This window comes from Panthera uncia (assembly GCF_023721935.1).
Source record: "Panthera uncia isolate 11264 chromosome C1 unlocalized genomic scaffold, Puncia_PCG_1.0 HiC_scaffold_3, whole genome shotgun sequence".
Classification (NCBI taxonomy): Eukaryota; Metazoa; Chordata; class Mammalia; order Carnivora; family Felidae; genus Panthera; species Panthera uncia.
Genome location: NW_026057584.1, coordinates 8994868 through 9009830, shown reverse-complemented (window position 1 = coordinate 9009830; position 14963 = coordinate 8994868). Strand labels below are relative to the sequence as shown.

The following is a 14963-nucleotide window of genomic DNA, read 5'->3' as shown; positions in this document are numbered from 1 at the left end:
AGTCACCTCCCCCACAGTTCTCTGTAACAAAACCAAAACCGGATAAATTTCATAGGAATTTGATTGCCACCTGTGCTTAATGTAGTGCAGATTGGACGTGGATCTATGGCTTTTGCACACATACAGCTCACAGGCTAGTGTGGTGATGGTAATTTACATAGCAACATGTCTGGTTAGGCTGCTCAAAAAGCTTTGAGTTTCTTCTACAGGAATCTCTCACTTTCCTTTTACTCTAGTCCTGGATGCGTCAGTCCCTAGGACACGAGGATACATGTCTACTACAAAATATTCCTGCCTGGTGCTCACTGAAATTGCTACTGCGGTTTGATGGCATATTATCAATTTCCTTCTAATCCTGGTATTTGCCTCGGGCTTGCTTAGACTGGGATAAAGTGTAGGAAAAGGAAGTTCATCACATCATGTTGGAATCCATGTCTAAAAGGCATGTCTATAGATTCATCTTAAAATATTCTCAAGTCATACATCTATAATTTTGAAAAATACCAACTTTCGTGTTCATTTAACATTGTACTTAACATGCGTTTTAGTATAGTTATGTATAAAGAATGCATTCTGTGCGCCCTCCCTCCCAACTAAATTAGTTGGTGATTAACTGGAGAAAGGTCATGAATTCATGTTATAGTAGATTTCTTGACCTTTTCCCCACTGCTAAGCAGTGCTAATGTAAAAGTTAACATGCCTTGTCAAACTGGATAATGTAGTGAGGTTTGTTAGATTAGATTCTCATAGAACATTATTTCAGAAAAGGATATTCATTGTTTAATGTCTGATACCTGTAAATATGGAATCTTACATTCGTATTCAGCATGCAGTTATAAGTCTGGTAGAAGCTCTGGAATTCATAAAGAGAAAGGTTGTCGATAAAGCTGTAAGAAAATGATTTGTGCATTAAATTTAAAAAGTTAAAATGAAAATGACAAAGTAGGATAACATATTTGCAAAAAAATAACAGCCAAAGGGATAATATTCATAATTATACAATATCCTACAAATCAGTAGGAAAAAGACATACTCCATACCCAGTAGACTGACGGGCAGTAGAGATGTACAGTTTTACTAAGAAAGTACACGTGGACAGTAGGCATGCAAATGTGTTCATTGTTATCAGTTATCAGCAATTCAAATAAAAAGAATTGCACTGATGAGAGGGGAAGGGAGAGGAGGAGGTCAAGAAAATAGCATTTCAATCTGACAGAAGAAATCAGCAGGATTACTAGAGCCTGCTGTCAGTGAGCTGGTACACTGTTGATGGCAGTGTAAATTGGCATCCGCTTTTGGTACAAGTTAACAATCTTCATGTTTTGACTCAGACTGCTGCCTTACCTGAGTCCCTCAGAATCTCCTTGGCTTGTTTTACTCTGGTACAGAACATTGTGTGGTCTTTTTGTGGCCAGAGAAACCCATTATTTACTTGTTCTTTATGAGACATCGCCTTCTTTTTTTGGTAACTTTTTGTTAATGTTTTTATTTATTTTTGAGACAGGGAGAGACAGAGCATGAGCAGGGAAGGGGCAGAGAGAGAGAGGGAGACACAGAATGCGAAGCAGGCTCCAGGCTCTGAGCTGTCAGCACAGAGCCCGACGCGGGGCTCGAGCTCACGGACTGTGAGATCATGACCTGAGCTGAAGTCGGCCACTTAACCGACTGAGCCACCCAGGCGCCCCATATGAGACATTGCCTTCTAAGGTGGGTAGGTCAGGGATCATTTCTTCAGAGTTGATAAAGATGAAGAACTGACACTTAATGCTCAGTGTCAGTCCTGAGTCCAGTACGTCTGGCTAGGAGAGGGAAGACAAGGAGTTTCTTTACCGTCACTCGTTTTACGTGACTTCCAGGGACAACTGGCCCCGGTACCTTAATACAAAGTAAAGCTGGGCAGATCTGAACACAATGGGGGGGACATACAGGCGCCCAATAGAAATAAGACCTAAAGGCTGTGACATGAGTATTTCTGCTGAAATAGTTACAAACCAGCCTGTCCTTTGGAGAAATGCGACAGTGGCACCCTGCTGACTCAGTAAAGAGTGTGTTGATCCAACAATTTCAGCTTTGAAATGTGTGTTTACTTTCATGATGAATTTAAAAGACATTGTTAAAGGTGTATTTTGCATGGAATTATTTATATAAAATATTAAGTTTTGCGAAGCTGTGTTCATGCAGAAAATTGAAACAAAAAGACATGGACCTTAATTTTTAAAACTCAACTTTATTTGTAATATTACTAAGCTGAGTTAGAATTTGATATTCATTTAGTCACAAGTAGAAGAAAAACATTTTTTTTCACTGTTTATTTTTGAGAGAGAGAGGGAGAGAGCATGAACAGGGAGGGGCAGAGAGAGAGAGAGAGAGAGAGGGAGACAGAGAGGGAGATGCAGGGCTTGAGCTCAGGAGCTGTGAGATCATGACCTGAGCTGAAATCAAGAGTTGACACTCAACCAACTGAGCAACCCAGGCGCCTCTAGAAAAAAAAAACGTTAAAAAAAAATTTTTTTTTGTTTAAGTTTATTTTGAGAGAGAGAGAGAGGAAAGCAGGGAGGGTCAGAGAGAGGAAAAAAGAGAGGAGAGAGAGAAAGAGAAGAGAGAGAATCCCAAGCAGGCTCTACACTGTCAGTGCAGAGCCTGACATGGGGCTTCAACCCACGAACCATGAGGCCATGACCTAAGCGGAAACCAAGAGTCAGATGCTTAACTGACTGAGGCCCCCCCCCTCCCCCCCAGGCATCTAAGGAAGAAAACCATTTTTAAGAATACTCCCATTCATGACATCTTGCTTTAGTCCTGAGCAAACCACGTTTCTTTTAATCAACAAGAGACATTTGAAAACTGCTACTGAGGCCAATATTCAACTGGGGCAAAGAACAAATATGTATTCAAAGAGCAAACTTTTTTCTGCAGAAGTGAAGTTACTAGTGTGTGTGCTGAAGGAAGTCCCAGAGCTCTGATCCGTGATACATTCTTAACTCCTAAGAGTTAATTTAGCTGTGTTCAGTTAAAATACTTCCCACTCTTTTAAGTGAATCCTGGAACTGTTTGAGTGATGTTCCTATATGCCCCGCCTTTGTTTCAGAAAGGATTTAGCTTGAAATATTCTATTGTACTTAGTTGTCTTACTTTAGTTATTTTATTTTAGTCTTGAAAGTCCATGTTGACTGTATGCTACTCTGGAATTACCACAGTACAACTTACCACAAGTAGTATGATTCTTTCAAGAAGTGTTTGAAATTTACCATGAGGTTCCTCTTTGCAAAATTAACACAGAGCTCTGTTGTTTTGTTTTGTTTTTTTAAATAAGATCTCATACTTTAAAGCAAGTTCTTGTAAAATTACTTTTCTAAAAATCAGCTACTTAAAGCAGAGCCCTCTCCTAGAAGTACGTGTCTCTTGCTTTGTTACTCAAATATAGGATGAATTTTACCATTAGAGAATATTTCATAAGCATTCATAATTTGACATTTCCATGTTTAGTATAAAAGAAATTCTCAAGGATTAACAGCCTGTTTTAGAAGGACACAAAAGTGAAATTATTTCTAAACATCACTTTTACTAAGCCCATTTCATTAAGTACTCATTGTATAATTTACTTAGAATGAAGGATGAGTGGATGGAGAAGCACGTGATCACTCAGACGGATGCATGTGTTTGAGATACTAGTTCAAACTGGAGAGGAGTATACAGTTTTCATAGCCTGGCTCTCTATGCAGTGCATTTCTGATATTTAATAGAAAAGGAACTTGGGTTTTCAGTAATGAGTAGTAAAAATCTTTTCCAAACCAAGTGAAACAGAGATATGGACCAGTTTTCATTTTGTGTGTTTTTTAGGGCTAGGGGACATTCAGGGGTATTCTTTTCACATTTATTTAACTCCATAGTCTTAGAGATTGCCTTTTGCCTATTTGATCAGAATTTTAAAAATCAATATTTTGTAAAAAGTGACTTGGTGAACATTTATTTCTAGATACTTATTAATTTATTAACGTTATGTTGTACATTTTTGTAATACTTCATCTGTATGTAAGATGAAAGGACAGATAGGGGTGCCTAGGTGGCTCAGTCAGTTAAGCGTCCGACTGGCTCAGGTTGTGATCTCATGGTTCATGAGTTCAAGCCCCAAGTGCTGATAGCTCAGAGCCTGGAGCCTGCTTCGGATTCTATGTCTACCTCTCTCACTGCCACTCCCCTGCTCATGCTCTCTCTCTCTCTCACTCACTCTCTCTCACTCACTCTCTCTCTCAAATAAATAAACATTAACAAAAATTTTTTAAAGATGAAAGGACAGGTAAATACAAAGAGAATTTGGAGTCAAGACACTTGCCTTGTATCCTGACTGACACACTCATTATAGGATCTCAGGGATAGCCTTTTCTGTGACTCGAAAGATGTATAAAAGTATTTACCATAGGATTCAAGAAGGTGGGAATGGATAAAGTGTTTGTAGTAAGAATACAAAAACACTGATTCGAAGGAATAGATGCACCCCTGTTTATTGCAGTGTTGTTTACAATAGCCAAATTATGGAAGCAGCACAAGTTTCCATTGATAGATGAATGGATAAAGATCTGGTATATATGTACAATGGAATATTATTCAGCCATAAAAAAGAATGAAATCTTGCCACTTGCAACGATATGGATGGAGCTAGAGAGTATAATGCTAAAGCAAAATGCTTAAGCCAGTCAGAGAAAGACAAATACCATATGATTTTACCCATATGTGGAATTTAAGAAACAAAACAATTGAACAAAGGGGAAAGGAGAGAAAAACCAAAAACCAGACCCTTAACTATACAAACTGGTGGTTACCAGAGAGGAGGTTGGTGGGGGGATGGGGGTAATTAGGCGAAGGGGATTAAGAGTACACTTGATGAGCAGTGAGTAATACATGAAATTGTTGAATTGCTATCTTGTACACCTGATATAACACTGCATGTTAACTACACTTGAATTAAGGAAAAAAATGTTTTGGAGAGCCTGGCTGGCTCAGTCGGTTAAGCATCCAACTTCGGCCCGGGTCATAATCTTGCAGTTCGTGAGTTCGAGCCCCATATCAGGCTCTGTGCTGATTAGCTCAGAGCCTGGAGCTGCTTCTGATTCTGTGTCTCCCTCTCTCTCTGCCCCTCCCCTACTGGCCCTCTGTCTCTGTCTCCCAAAAATAAATAAACATGAAAAAAAAAGTGTGGATTAGAGAATATATATACATCACAGTATAATGCACAAGTGATCAGTGCTGTTAAGTTCATTCTAGTTTAATGTTAAAGAAGCAGTCCATGCAAAAAAAGTTGTGCGAATCAAAACAAGATAGTTCTACAGTTGTATCACCATCTTGGGAACCCAGCAGTATTCCATGTTGGTTAATTATACCTTAATCCGTCACACTTTAATCAGAATTTTGCCATGTTTATATGGTAAATTAGAGTTGCTCAGTAAGTAGGGGTCCAGCTTTGTGCATAGCAACAGGTAAATTATAGGGACTTTCCTAGGATTTCCTGCTCACTTGACCTCCCAAACTATTTAGGTGGTGGCCCCTAACCCCTTTCAGGCTGGGTTTCAAATTAAAATTTTTTAGTTAACTCCTGGTTATTTATGTATCAGTCATTTCTGTGGCCTTATTTGTTTTTGTTTTGAGAAGTGTTTTTTCGGTTCCCTGTCAATAAATTTATCTGGAGTCTTGTACAAAGCATGTAACGTGATGGGTAATACTCAGTTGGCCACCACAGGGGTTCCTGACTCTTTGGAGGTGATACATATATAAATAACAACAGCACAGCATCATCCGGATTTTAAAAGCTTAGAGTGTGAGAAGGGTGGGGACCTCTACTGTGGGATCTTCCTGGAGCGACTGGCATTTATCTGTGGTAGGGGGAGGGGCCAGGTTTGGGGCAAGTAGAGAAGTAACTGTGCTCCCAAGGAGGGACTGCCCATGGTGGTATCGCTGTAGTTTTCCAAGGATTATTTCAAGGAAGGACACTGCATGTCAGCTTTTGAAGTCATTGCCCATGTACTTACTCTCTGTGAATGTTCTTCCTCCTCCTAGCTGCCTTCAACAGGAAAGTTTACTTATTGAACTGCAGGGGACAAAATGAACACGTGTAGATGGGAACAGTGCAGTAAGAGAGCTCTGAGGCTCTGTAAAGGAGAATGTGTTGTTTTTAAGTCAGAAACATGGATTAAGGTGGTCGTCTGCAGTTAACACATACGTTTTGGATGTTTTGGCAAATAAGAGGGGAAAAGCAAAGCACAGTAGACAGGCCAGTTCTTCAGAATAGGAACTTTTCCTTATTACTCATCTTTTTAAAATTATGAAAATGTTCAAGCATATACAAATAGGCTGTAGTATAATGAATCTCCTGTTTCAACAGTGATTAATACTTCGCTAGCCTTGTTTCCTCTATCTGCCCCCCCCCCCACCTTACTCTTAGGGAATATTTTAAAGGAAATCTCAAATCACTCAAACTTTGGTATGTGTGTCTAACTGAGGATATTTTTTCCTATCTACTCTTGTCTACTGTACACAAACAAGATGAGCCTGGGACATGTTGGTTAGACTGTCTACTATAGTCCAGTATGATACCTGACAGAATTAACAGTGATTCCTTAATTATGTCCAGTGTATAATTTTTCTGATTGCCAATATATCATTTTTAAAAGTTGGTTTATTTGAATCAGGGTCCAGAGAAGGTCCATATATTTGACGATGTCTTGTGAGTGTCTCACTATTTAATATTCTCTGCTTCTCACCTCACCCTGCCTTATGCCCTTTAATCTGTTGGAGAAAACCAGTTATTTGACTTGTCCTTTGTTCTGGGCTTGACTTACTGCTTCCTAGTGATGTTGTTCAACTTGTTCCTTTAGGCTGGTGGCTCTAGAAACTTGGTTATTCAGATTTTTTGTTTCTAGTAGGGGAAAGGAAATCAGATTTTTATAGATGGAACTTTGTATTTCCTATTGCATTATGTCATGAGACAGATTGATGTCTGGTTGTCCTATTTTTAGCAATAGATGAGTGTTTTCCAGTGTATCCATTATGAAGTTCTCCCTCACCCTTTCACTTGTGATTTTAATGGCCATTGATGTTTGTTGCCTAGATCCATTATTTCATAAGGATTACAAAATGGTAATTTTCAATTTTTCTTCCTACATTTAGTACGTTTATGTGAATCTTCTATAAAGAACTTTTCCTTGCCACCTATTTGGTTACCCTCAAATACAGGCTATATAGAAGAGACAGGATAAATGCGCCGTTCCCTTCATTTACCAGTTTTGAGGGTATTGTGGTGTTGCTCTCACAGGCTCTAAGGTGACTACTAAATTTTCTTTTTTAGTACCATAATTTTCATAGATTTTAATGTTTTACTTCTATTAATTATATATACTTATATTACTACTAAATATATACGCAAAGGTTCAATTTGTGTGCCAATTCATTGTAGTCATTTTCCCTTTTTATGCCCCAATTGTATCATCTTTGGCCTGTGGAAGCCTACTCAGATTGGCTCCTGTGTCTTTTTTTGTATGAACCCATTCATTCATCTTTGCTTTCTGAAGTAACTAACATGTCCCAGGCTCCTCTTGTGTATTTCCTGCTCCTTCATGGAGACCTGATTCCTCTATGAGAAATGATCTTGTATTAATTTTTTTTTTTTTTTTTTAATTTTAGAGAGCGTAAGTGAGGGAAAAAGGGCAGAGCGGGGAGAGAGAGAGAGAATCTTAAGCAGGCTCTATTCTCACTGCAGAGCCCAATGTGGGGCTCGATCCCACAACCCCGGGATCATGACCTGAGCTGAAATTAAGAGTTTCTGGGTATACAGCAATGAATGAGTGAAACCAGTGAAGTCCTTGTTTTCATAGGACTTATTTTAACAGAAAGGAGCAGATAAACATGTCAGTTTATGGTGATAAGTACTGGAAGAGCAATGAAGCAAGATAAGGAGATGAAAGTAGGGGAGAGGTGCTATTTTGGAAACAGTGGTCTGGGAAGGCCCTATTCATATGGTGTCATTTGAGTAGAAGTGTGGGTAAAATGAGGGAGAGAGCCACAGGGATTTGAGCTGAAAGCTCTCCTTAGACAGTGTGGGGAATGTACATAGGCCTGGCCCAGGAATTCAAGCCAGGGAGTGTAGCTAACGTCTGGGGTGTAAGAGACAAGAATAGAAAGGCGTGGATCACAATGAGCCTTATATGCCTTGGTCAGGAGTTTGGATTTTATTCTGAGTGAAATGGGAAGTCATCGGGGGAGGTATTGAACAGAGAAGCAACAGTGCTTTATAAACTGTGACCTGCATGAGAGATCATACAAATAATTTAAATACTACTATTACAACTACAACCCTCTGGTTTACCATCTAGGCTATAAAAGAGTATCAGTTTGACTCCTGAATAGTACCCAGTTTTGAACACTGTTGGCCCCTGCAAGGTATATTAATTGCAAAACACACTCCAAAGTCTTGTATCTCTTGGACACTTAATTTTGGTTTTGATATAGTTAATGATGATCTATGTATGTATTTGGTGGCTTTGGTAATTAACCAAAGGTCCAAATGCTTCTTAAAGCTATTCATGGTTTATTTTAATGGAGGTAAGTTATTGCATCTTATTTACAGCTAAGAAGGGCATGTAGCCTTTTCATCCAAAAGCTGAATCAAAACTTGGAAGATGCAGGTTTAAAAAGACGAATAAGGGGGCGCCTGGGTGGCTTGGTCGGTTGAGCGTCCGACTTCGGCTCAGGTCATGATCTCACGGTCCGTGAGTTCGAGCCCCGCGTCGGGCTCTGTGCTGACAGCTCAGAGCCTGGAGCCTGTTTCAGATTCTGTGTCTCCCTCTCTCTTTGCTCCTCCCCTGTTCATGCTCTGTCTCTCTCTGTCTCAAAAATAAATAAACGTTAAAAAAAAAATTAAAAAGACGAATAAGATCACTCATTTTATATTGCTGTCCAATCTGTGTAGATACCTTTTTTTTTTTTTACCCATTTTTCATTCTAGAAATGATCACAAATCAGATTTTATTTATTTTTAAATTTTTTTAAAAATGTTTGTTTATTTTTGGGTGGGGGGGGGGGGAGACACAGAATCCAAAGCAGGCTCCAGGCTCTGAGCTGTCAGCACAGAGCCTGATGCAGGGCTCAAACTCATGAACTACGAGATCATGACCCGAGCCCAAGTCAGACACTTAACCAACTAAGCCACCCAGACACCGCACAAATCAGATGTTAGGAGAAACAAAAAACCCCGCATAACTATCCTTTATTACTATTTATTCAAATTTTACCATATGCAGATGCTGTGCTAATAAGCATGTTCAAACATATAATTTAATTCTTGTGCTAAGTTGTAAGGTAAGCTATTTTTCTCATTTTAGAGATGTGGAAAAGGGTCTCAAAAGTCTAAGCTAAGGCATGAGGCAGTCAGGATCTGAACCCAGGTTATCTTTAAAGCTGTGTAATTATGCAAGCTGGTGCAGCCACTTTAGAAAACAGTGTGGAGGTTCTTCAAAAAATTAAAAATAGAACCAACTACCCTACGACCCAGCAATAACACTAATAGGAATTTATCCAAGGGATACAGGAGTGCTGGTTCATAGGGGCACGTGTACCCCAATGTTTATAGCAGCACTTTCAACAATAGCCAAAGTATGGAAAGAGCCTAAATATCCATCAGCTGATAAATGGGTAAAGCAGATGTGGTTTATATATACAAGGGAATACTACTTGGCAGTGAGAAAGAATGAAATCATGCCATTTGCAGCAACATGGATGGAACTGGAAGGTACTATACTGAGTGAAATAAGTCAGAGAAGGACGGATATCGTATGTTCTCAATTCATATGTAGATCTTGAGAAACTTAACAGAAGACCATGGGGGAAGGGAAGGGGGGGAAAAGTTACAACAGAGAGGGAGGGAGGCAAACCGTTAAGAGACTCTTGAATACAGAGAACAAACTGAGGGTGAATGTAGGGGTGGGGGAGAGGGGAAAATGAGTGATGGGCATTGAAGAGGGCACTTGTTGTTGGGATGAGCACTGGGCATTGTAGGTAAGCAGTGAACCACGGGAATCTACCCCAAAACCAAGAGCACACCTTACACACTATATGTTAGCCAATTTGACAATAAATTATGTTAAAAAATTAAAAAAAAAATAAAGCTGTGTAATTAACCACTGTGCTTTATATACTTGCCCCACACTACTATATGGATAGTCTGGCATGTTTTAGATATTGAGTATTAATTTGAAGTAAGTAACACTAACTGTAGAAGCAGGAGGTGAGGTCTCAGAGCCAGCTGTCTAAAAATGGGTTTAAGTGTGCAGTACATTCCACACTTCTCATGACTGCTTGATTTACCTTAGCAGCCGTGTGTGCAAGTCTTATTATTGTATGTGGGACTATTTGTCAATTTTCAGTTTTTGCATTTGACCACCAAGTGTTTATGAGTCAGATCTAACAGTATGTTAGTATAGAATCCCATTAACTCAGCTGTCTAGGAATGTGTTGTCATTCAGCAGCTTCTCATTATTGTCTCTAAACACATACACCCACATCCATACACACCAGAATGCTGTCTTCTGTAGAGCAGGTGCCCTTGATGCCTTTAGCTTGTGGCATATTGTGAGTGCATAGTTGGTATTTAAATGAATGGATGTCCTGATCAGTGGCTTATGGACCATTTGACTACTTTTCGGTATTTGTCAATACACAGGTGAATAGAGTTAGCTACAGTTAGGAGGGTGTCCGCACAAGCCAAAACAGATTGCCTAAGAAGGGCAGTGCCCAGCAATGCTAACTCTAATTATGTTAGACTTTTATTTTCCCAGTAGGTGTTCTGTATGTTCTCCAGCACTTTCTTGGGGGTGGAGCATTGTACTTTTCAGAGCATTCACATAACAGAACAGTGATGTGCAGTTTTTGTTCTTTGTAAGAAATTAAGTGACCGTTTCTAGTATCATCTGGTCTCTGTTTGAAGAAGAGAATAGACTCCCAGTACGAACGACCACAGACATGGAGCAAGTAATAAAAAGGAGAATGTACGACAGACTGTTAATACCTGTTGTCTCTATAGGCTTTGCAGGTGATTTTCACTGCCTGCCTTGTGTAGTGCTTCAGTGTTTGCATTTTGCTAATGAATAATGTAACCATTTCTTAAAAACTGTAAGTTTGACTCTCGGTGGCTGACATAGATGCAGAAGTAGATAGAAAGACTTTCATTATTCTGATCCCTAGCCGAACCCCACACCCCCAAGAATATATAGAATCTAGCTGAAGGCTATGCTTATGTGAACAACAGCACAGAAATTGTTTTTGGTTTTGTTTTGTTGTTGTTGTTGTTGTTATTTTGTGTGTGTGTGTGTGTGTGAGAGAGAGAGAGAGAGAGAGTGAGTGATTTGTGGTCCCAATCATTGTGTGAACGAGATTTCCCAAAACATCCCCTAAAAGTGATATATTGGCTCCATTGACAACCACTGCCCTATGTGGAGAATAGTGAAGATCCACATTTGGTGTCTGTAGGATAGAGATTTAGAAAGTAGAATTGACCGAAACTGTGAATTGATCACATATGGAAGAGTTAACAAGTGGAAAGAGTGGTATGATGACTGGGTTTTGTGATTGGGTGAACGATGGATTCATTCACTGTGAAGGGGAACTTAGAAACAGGACTTGGGGTGAGGTTTGAGTTGCCTGGAAGACATTTATAGAGAATAGTAGTTGGAAATGTAGTCCATTTGGTTGGAGCAGGAAATGGGTTTCAGGTTATTGAAACCATGGGTAGGTGAGATCAATCAGAGAATACAGAGTAAGAACACAGCTGAGGGTGGAACCCTGAAGGACATCAACATTGGAGTAGAGATGAGTCACTGAATTAAATGCAGAAAGAAAGGGCATTCAGAGAGAAAGGAAAACAACAACTAAGGGAGAGCAGTGCATGGAAGCTAAGGGGTATGCAGTGCTACATGTTCACATAGATTCCTTTCGTGCAGCTTTAGTGTGCAATTCCATAAATGTTAATTTTAATATGAAACTAGTATGTTTCATTATTTCCCACCCCACCCTTCCCCCAGTCCCTCAAAATTTCAAGCTAAATTTCCCCTCCAAGTCTTCTTTATCTTTGGGATTCAAGCATATACTGCTGTTTGTTTACCATCAGGAGCAGGCTTATCTCCACTTTGAGATTTGTAGGTATGGGTTTCCACAGCCCTCTTTAGAATCCTAACAGTGGTCGGTTTTCTCCCAATCGCAATAATAATTTTGACTCAGTCCAAAGAATCCTGCTGAGGTATATTATGAGCCAAAAACATACATACACATATATATGTATTTTTTTTTTGAGGGACAGAGGAAATTTGTATTTGAAAGCTAAATGATTTTTCAATTGTAATATATATTTTTGTCTATCTCTTTCATGATCTCCAGTTATGTCCAAAACATAGTTTAGGCAGTTTTAAAACAGTATTAAGAAATACTTTGAACATACACAAAAGCTGCGTAACAATGAAAATCCATATATCCACCATCTAGATTTAAAAATTAAGATTCTTACCATATTTGCAAATGTGGCACTCGGGCTTAGTAGTAGTTGGCATCTTCTGGGAACAGAAAGGACCTCAGTGTGGCTGGACCTCTATGATAAAGGTCGGGATGCTGGGCCATGAGTTGGAGATGGGCAAAGCCTAGGAGGGCCATGGTAGGAATTTGTATTTTATTATAAGGGCGGTGAAGAGTTATCGAAGGGCCTTCGCCAGTGGGCTCTTGTTATTAGTCCCTAAAACTCCCTCAGATATTTGTAATGAAATACTGCTGATGATAAAGGAGGAAGAAGGAAAACAGGGAAGATAGGTAGATTGTTATGGTGAAAGGTGTCTCTTAACCATGTTAATGCTTGTTTAACCATTGCTGCTTCCAGCCTGGTTATGTCCATACTCTTGGGATTGTCAGTTCCAAAACTCAGACATACGCCTGTGTGTTTCACATCCTTCAAGGATCTTGCTGAGGAGTGTCCACTTCTTGTTTTTAGTACAAGAAATACTAACTGTATTTCCTCAAAGCACAGTCTTACTAGTATATATGTTCTGCAAAATCTTGGCTGCATAGGTATACTAATTAAAAAAGGAATGATTGTGTCATGCTTCCTCTTTCCCTCACAGAAGCACTTTATATGTGTTATCTTCACCAGCTGTACTCTTTCTGCTATGACGAGTATCTGGTTTATGGTAGAACCTTTTAAAACCCCCTTTGCCCTGGAAAGTCACTTCTTCCACCATTGAGCCCAAGCTGAAAATATCTCTGTTGCATAGCACCATAACACTTCCTGCAAAATACCATTAAACTCTTCCCACCCTCCACCCAACATTGACTTGTAGCATCGTTGCTATTATTTGCAGAGTACAAATAGGAAAGATTGCATTTTCAGAGGATTTACTGTGATTCTGAGTCCACTGTGTTTATGGAAAAGCATCTGCATTACTCCCTACCCCCTCAAAAAACAAAAGGTTAAATAGAAAATAATGGAAAAGAGTGACCACGATTTATGTACCATCTAGCCAGGTAATCAGATAATGTAACAGCCACTTGGGATAACTCACCTATAAAATCCAAACTTCTTATCATAGAAAAGATATTTAGAAACGAATGTATTCATCTTTGGTTTTTGAAAACCTGTGTTTGAGGACATATCTCTTTTGTTAATGGAGATGTGGTTTTAATGCGATCAAAGAAGGATTTACAGTCTGGTAGGAAGTGAGCTATATAGGTGATATTTGGGTGTAAAGATTGGTCAGGACAGATCATATCAAAACATGTCAAGAATTAACATACATGCTCATGATTTAATTGTAGGCTTAACATTGACCTTCATTTGCATGCTGTTTCCCCCTATATGTTTATTTGTAAACAGGTCACTGTATCTCAAACCCTGGAGAAAAAAACATTTAAATACTTTATTCAAATAAAGTCTTAGGCAAAGCTCAAAAGAAGTGTTACTGATGCTGTGCAGTGGAGATATTTCATGTTCACATGTGGGAAAAAAAGTTATCTTTTGGTATCTCCATGAGGTCGTTTAATGTCTGTGAATATAGCTTCTTTCCATTTAGTAAAAGAAGTTGAAAGTTCTGACTGGTTCCCGAGTTACTTTCCATTGTTTGTCTTGTTAACTTTGTTTTTTCATGGTGACTTCTAGTGGATGTCCTCCTTTTACATGATATAATATTGTGGTTTATGTGGTTGGAATGTTGTTTTCTGCTGCCCATAAGAAATTAAGAACTTCCAGAAGTTCATTACCCCAAGGGTTTTATCCAGTGAGTTCCTTCACAGGAGATAGTCCTATCCAGGCAGAAAGAGTACATGATGAAACTGTCACATAAGGGACTTGAGGATCCGCTGGGAGCTTTGCCCAAGGCTCTGTCCAAGATTCTCCAACTCAGAGACCCTGACTGACTGAAGAGAAGGTGGTGGGTGCCCCCGGGGTGCTTAGGAGGAAACAGCATGAACACAGGCCAGGGCATATCTGGAGAGACTTAGATAGTGAGCCTGTTGCTAGTGCTGTTTGGCTAAGCTCCTTACCTAGCTCTTTGCCTCAGTTTCCTCAACCGTAAGAGATACCTGTTAATTAGAGGTACCGTGTGGTAATTAAGGACACTTTGGATTGAGATAGACCTGAGCTGGTTTTACAGCTTGGTACCTTGAGCCAGTTTCTTGACCTCATTAAAGTTCACCTGTAAATGGGAGTAATAATGTCCCTCGGGGAATTGTTTGAAAAGATCCCATAAGATGATGAATTAAAGTGCTTAGCGTGGGGCCTGGCAGTGTGAGTTGCCCTGCTCACCAGCACCAGCATGTTCCTCCTCAAATGGGTGGTTAGGGGAGCAGGTGATAAAAAAGGTGTTTCGAGAGGTACGAAACATTCTGTAATTCTAAGATCTCTCTGCATTATCATTTCCTGTGTATATTTGTAGGTTTCCTCG

The 14963-nt window shown here is 39.5% G+C and overlaps 1 protein-coding gene across 2 annotated transcripts in view; it reads left to right on the top strand.

Moving 5' to 3' along the window:
- Positions 1-14963, top strand: part of CAB39 (calcium binding protein 39) — an 87497-nt gene that overhangs the window by 22048 nt on the left and 50486 nt on the right. The window lies entirely within an intron of this gene.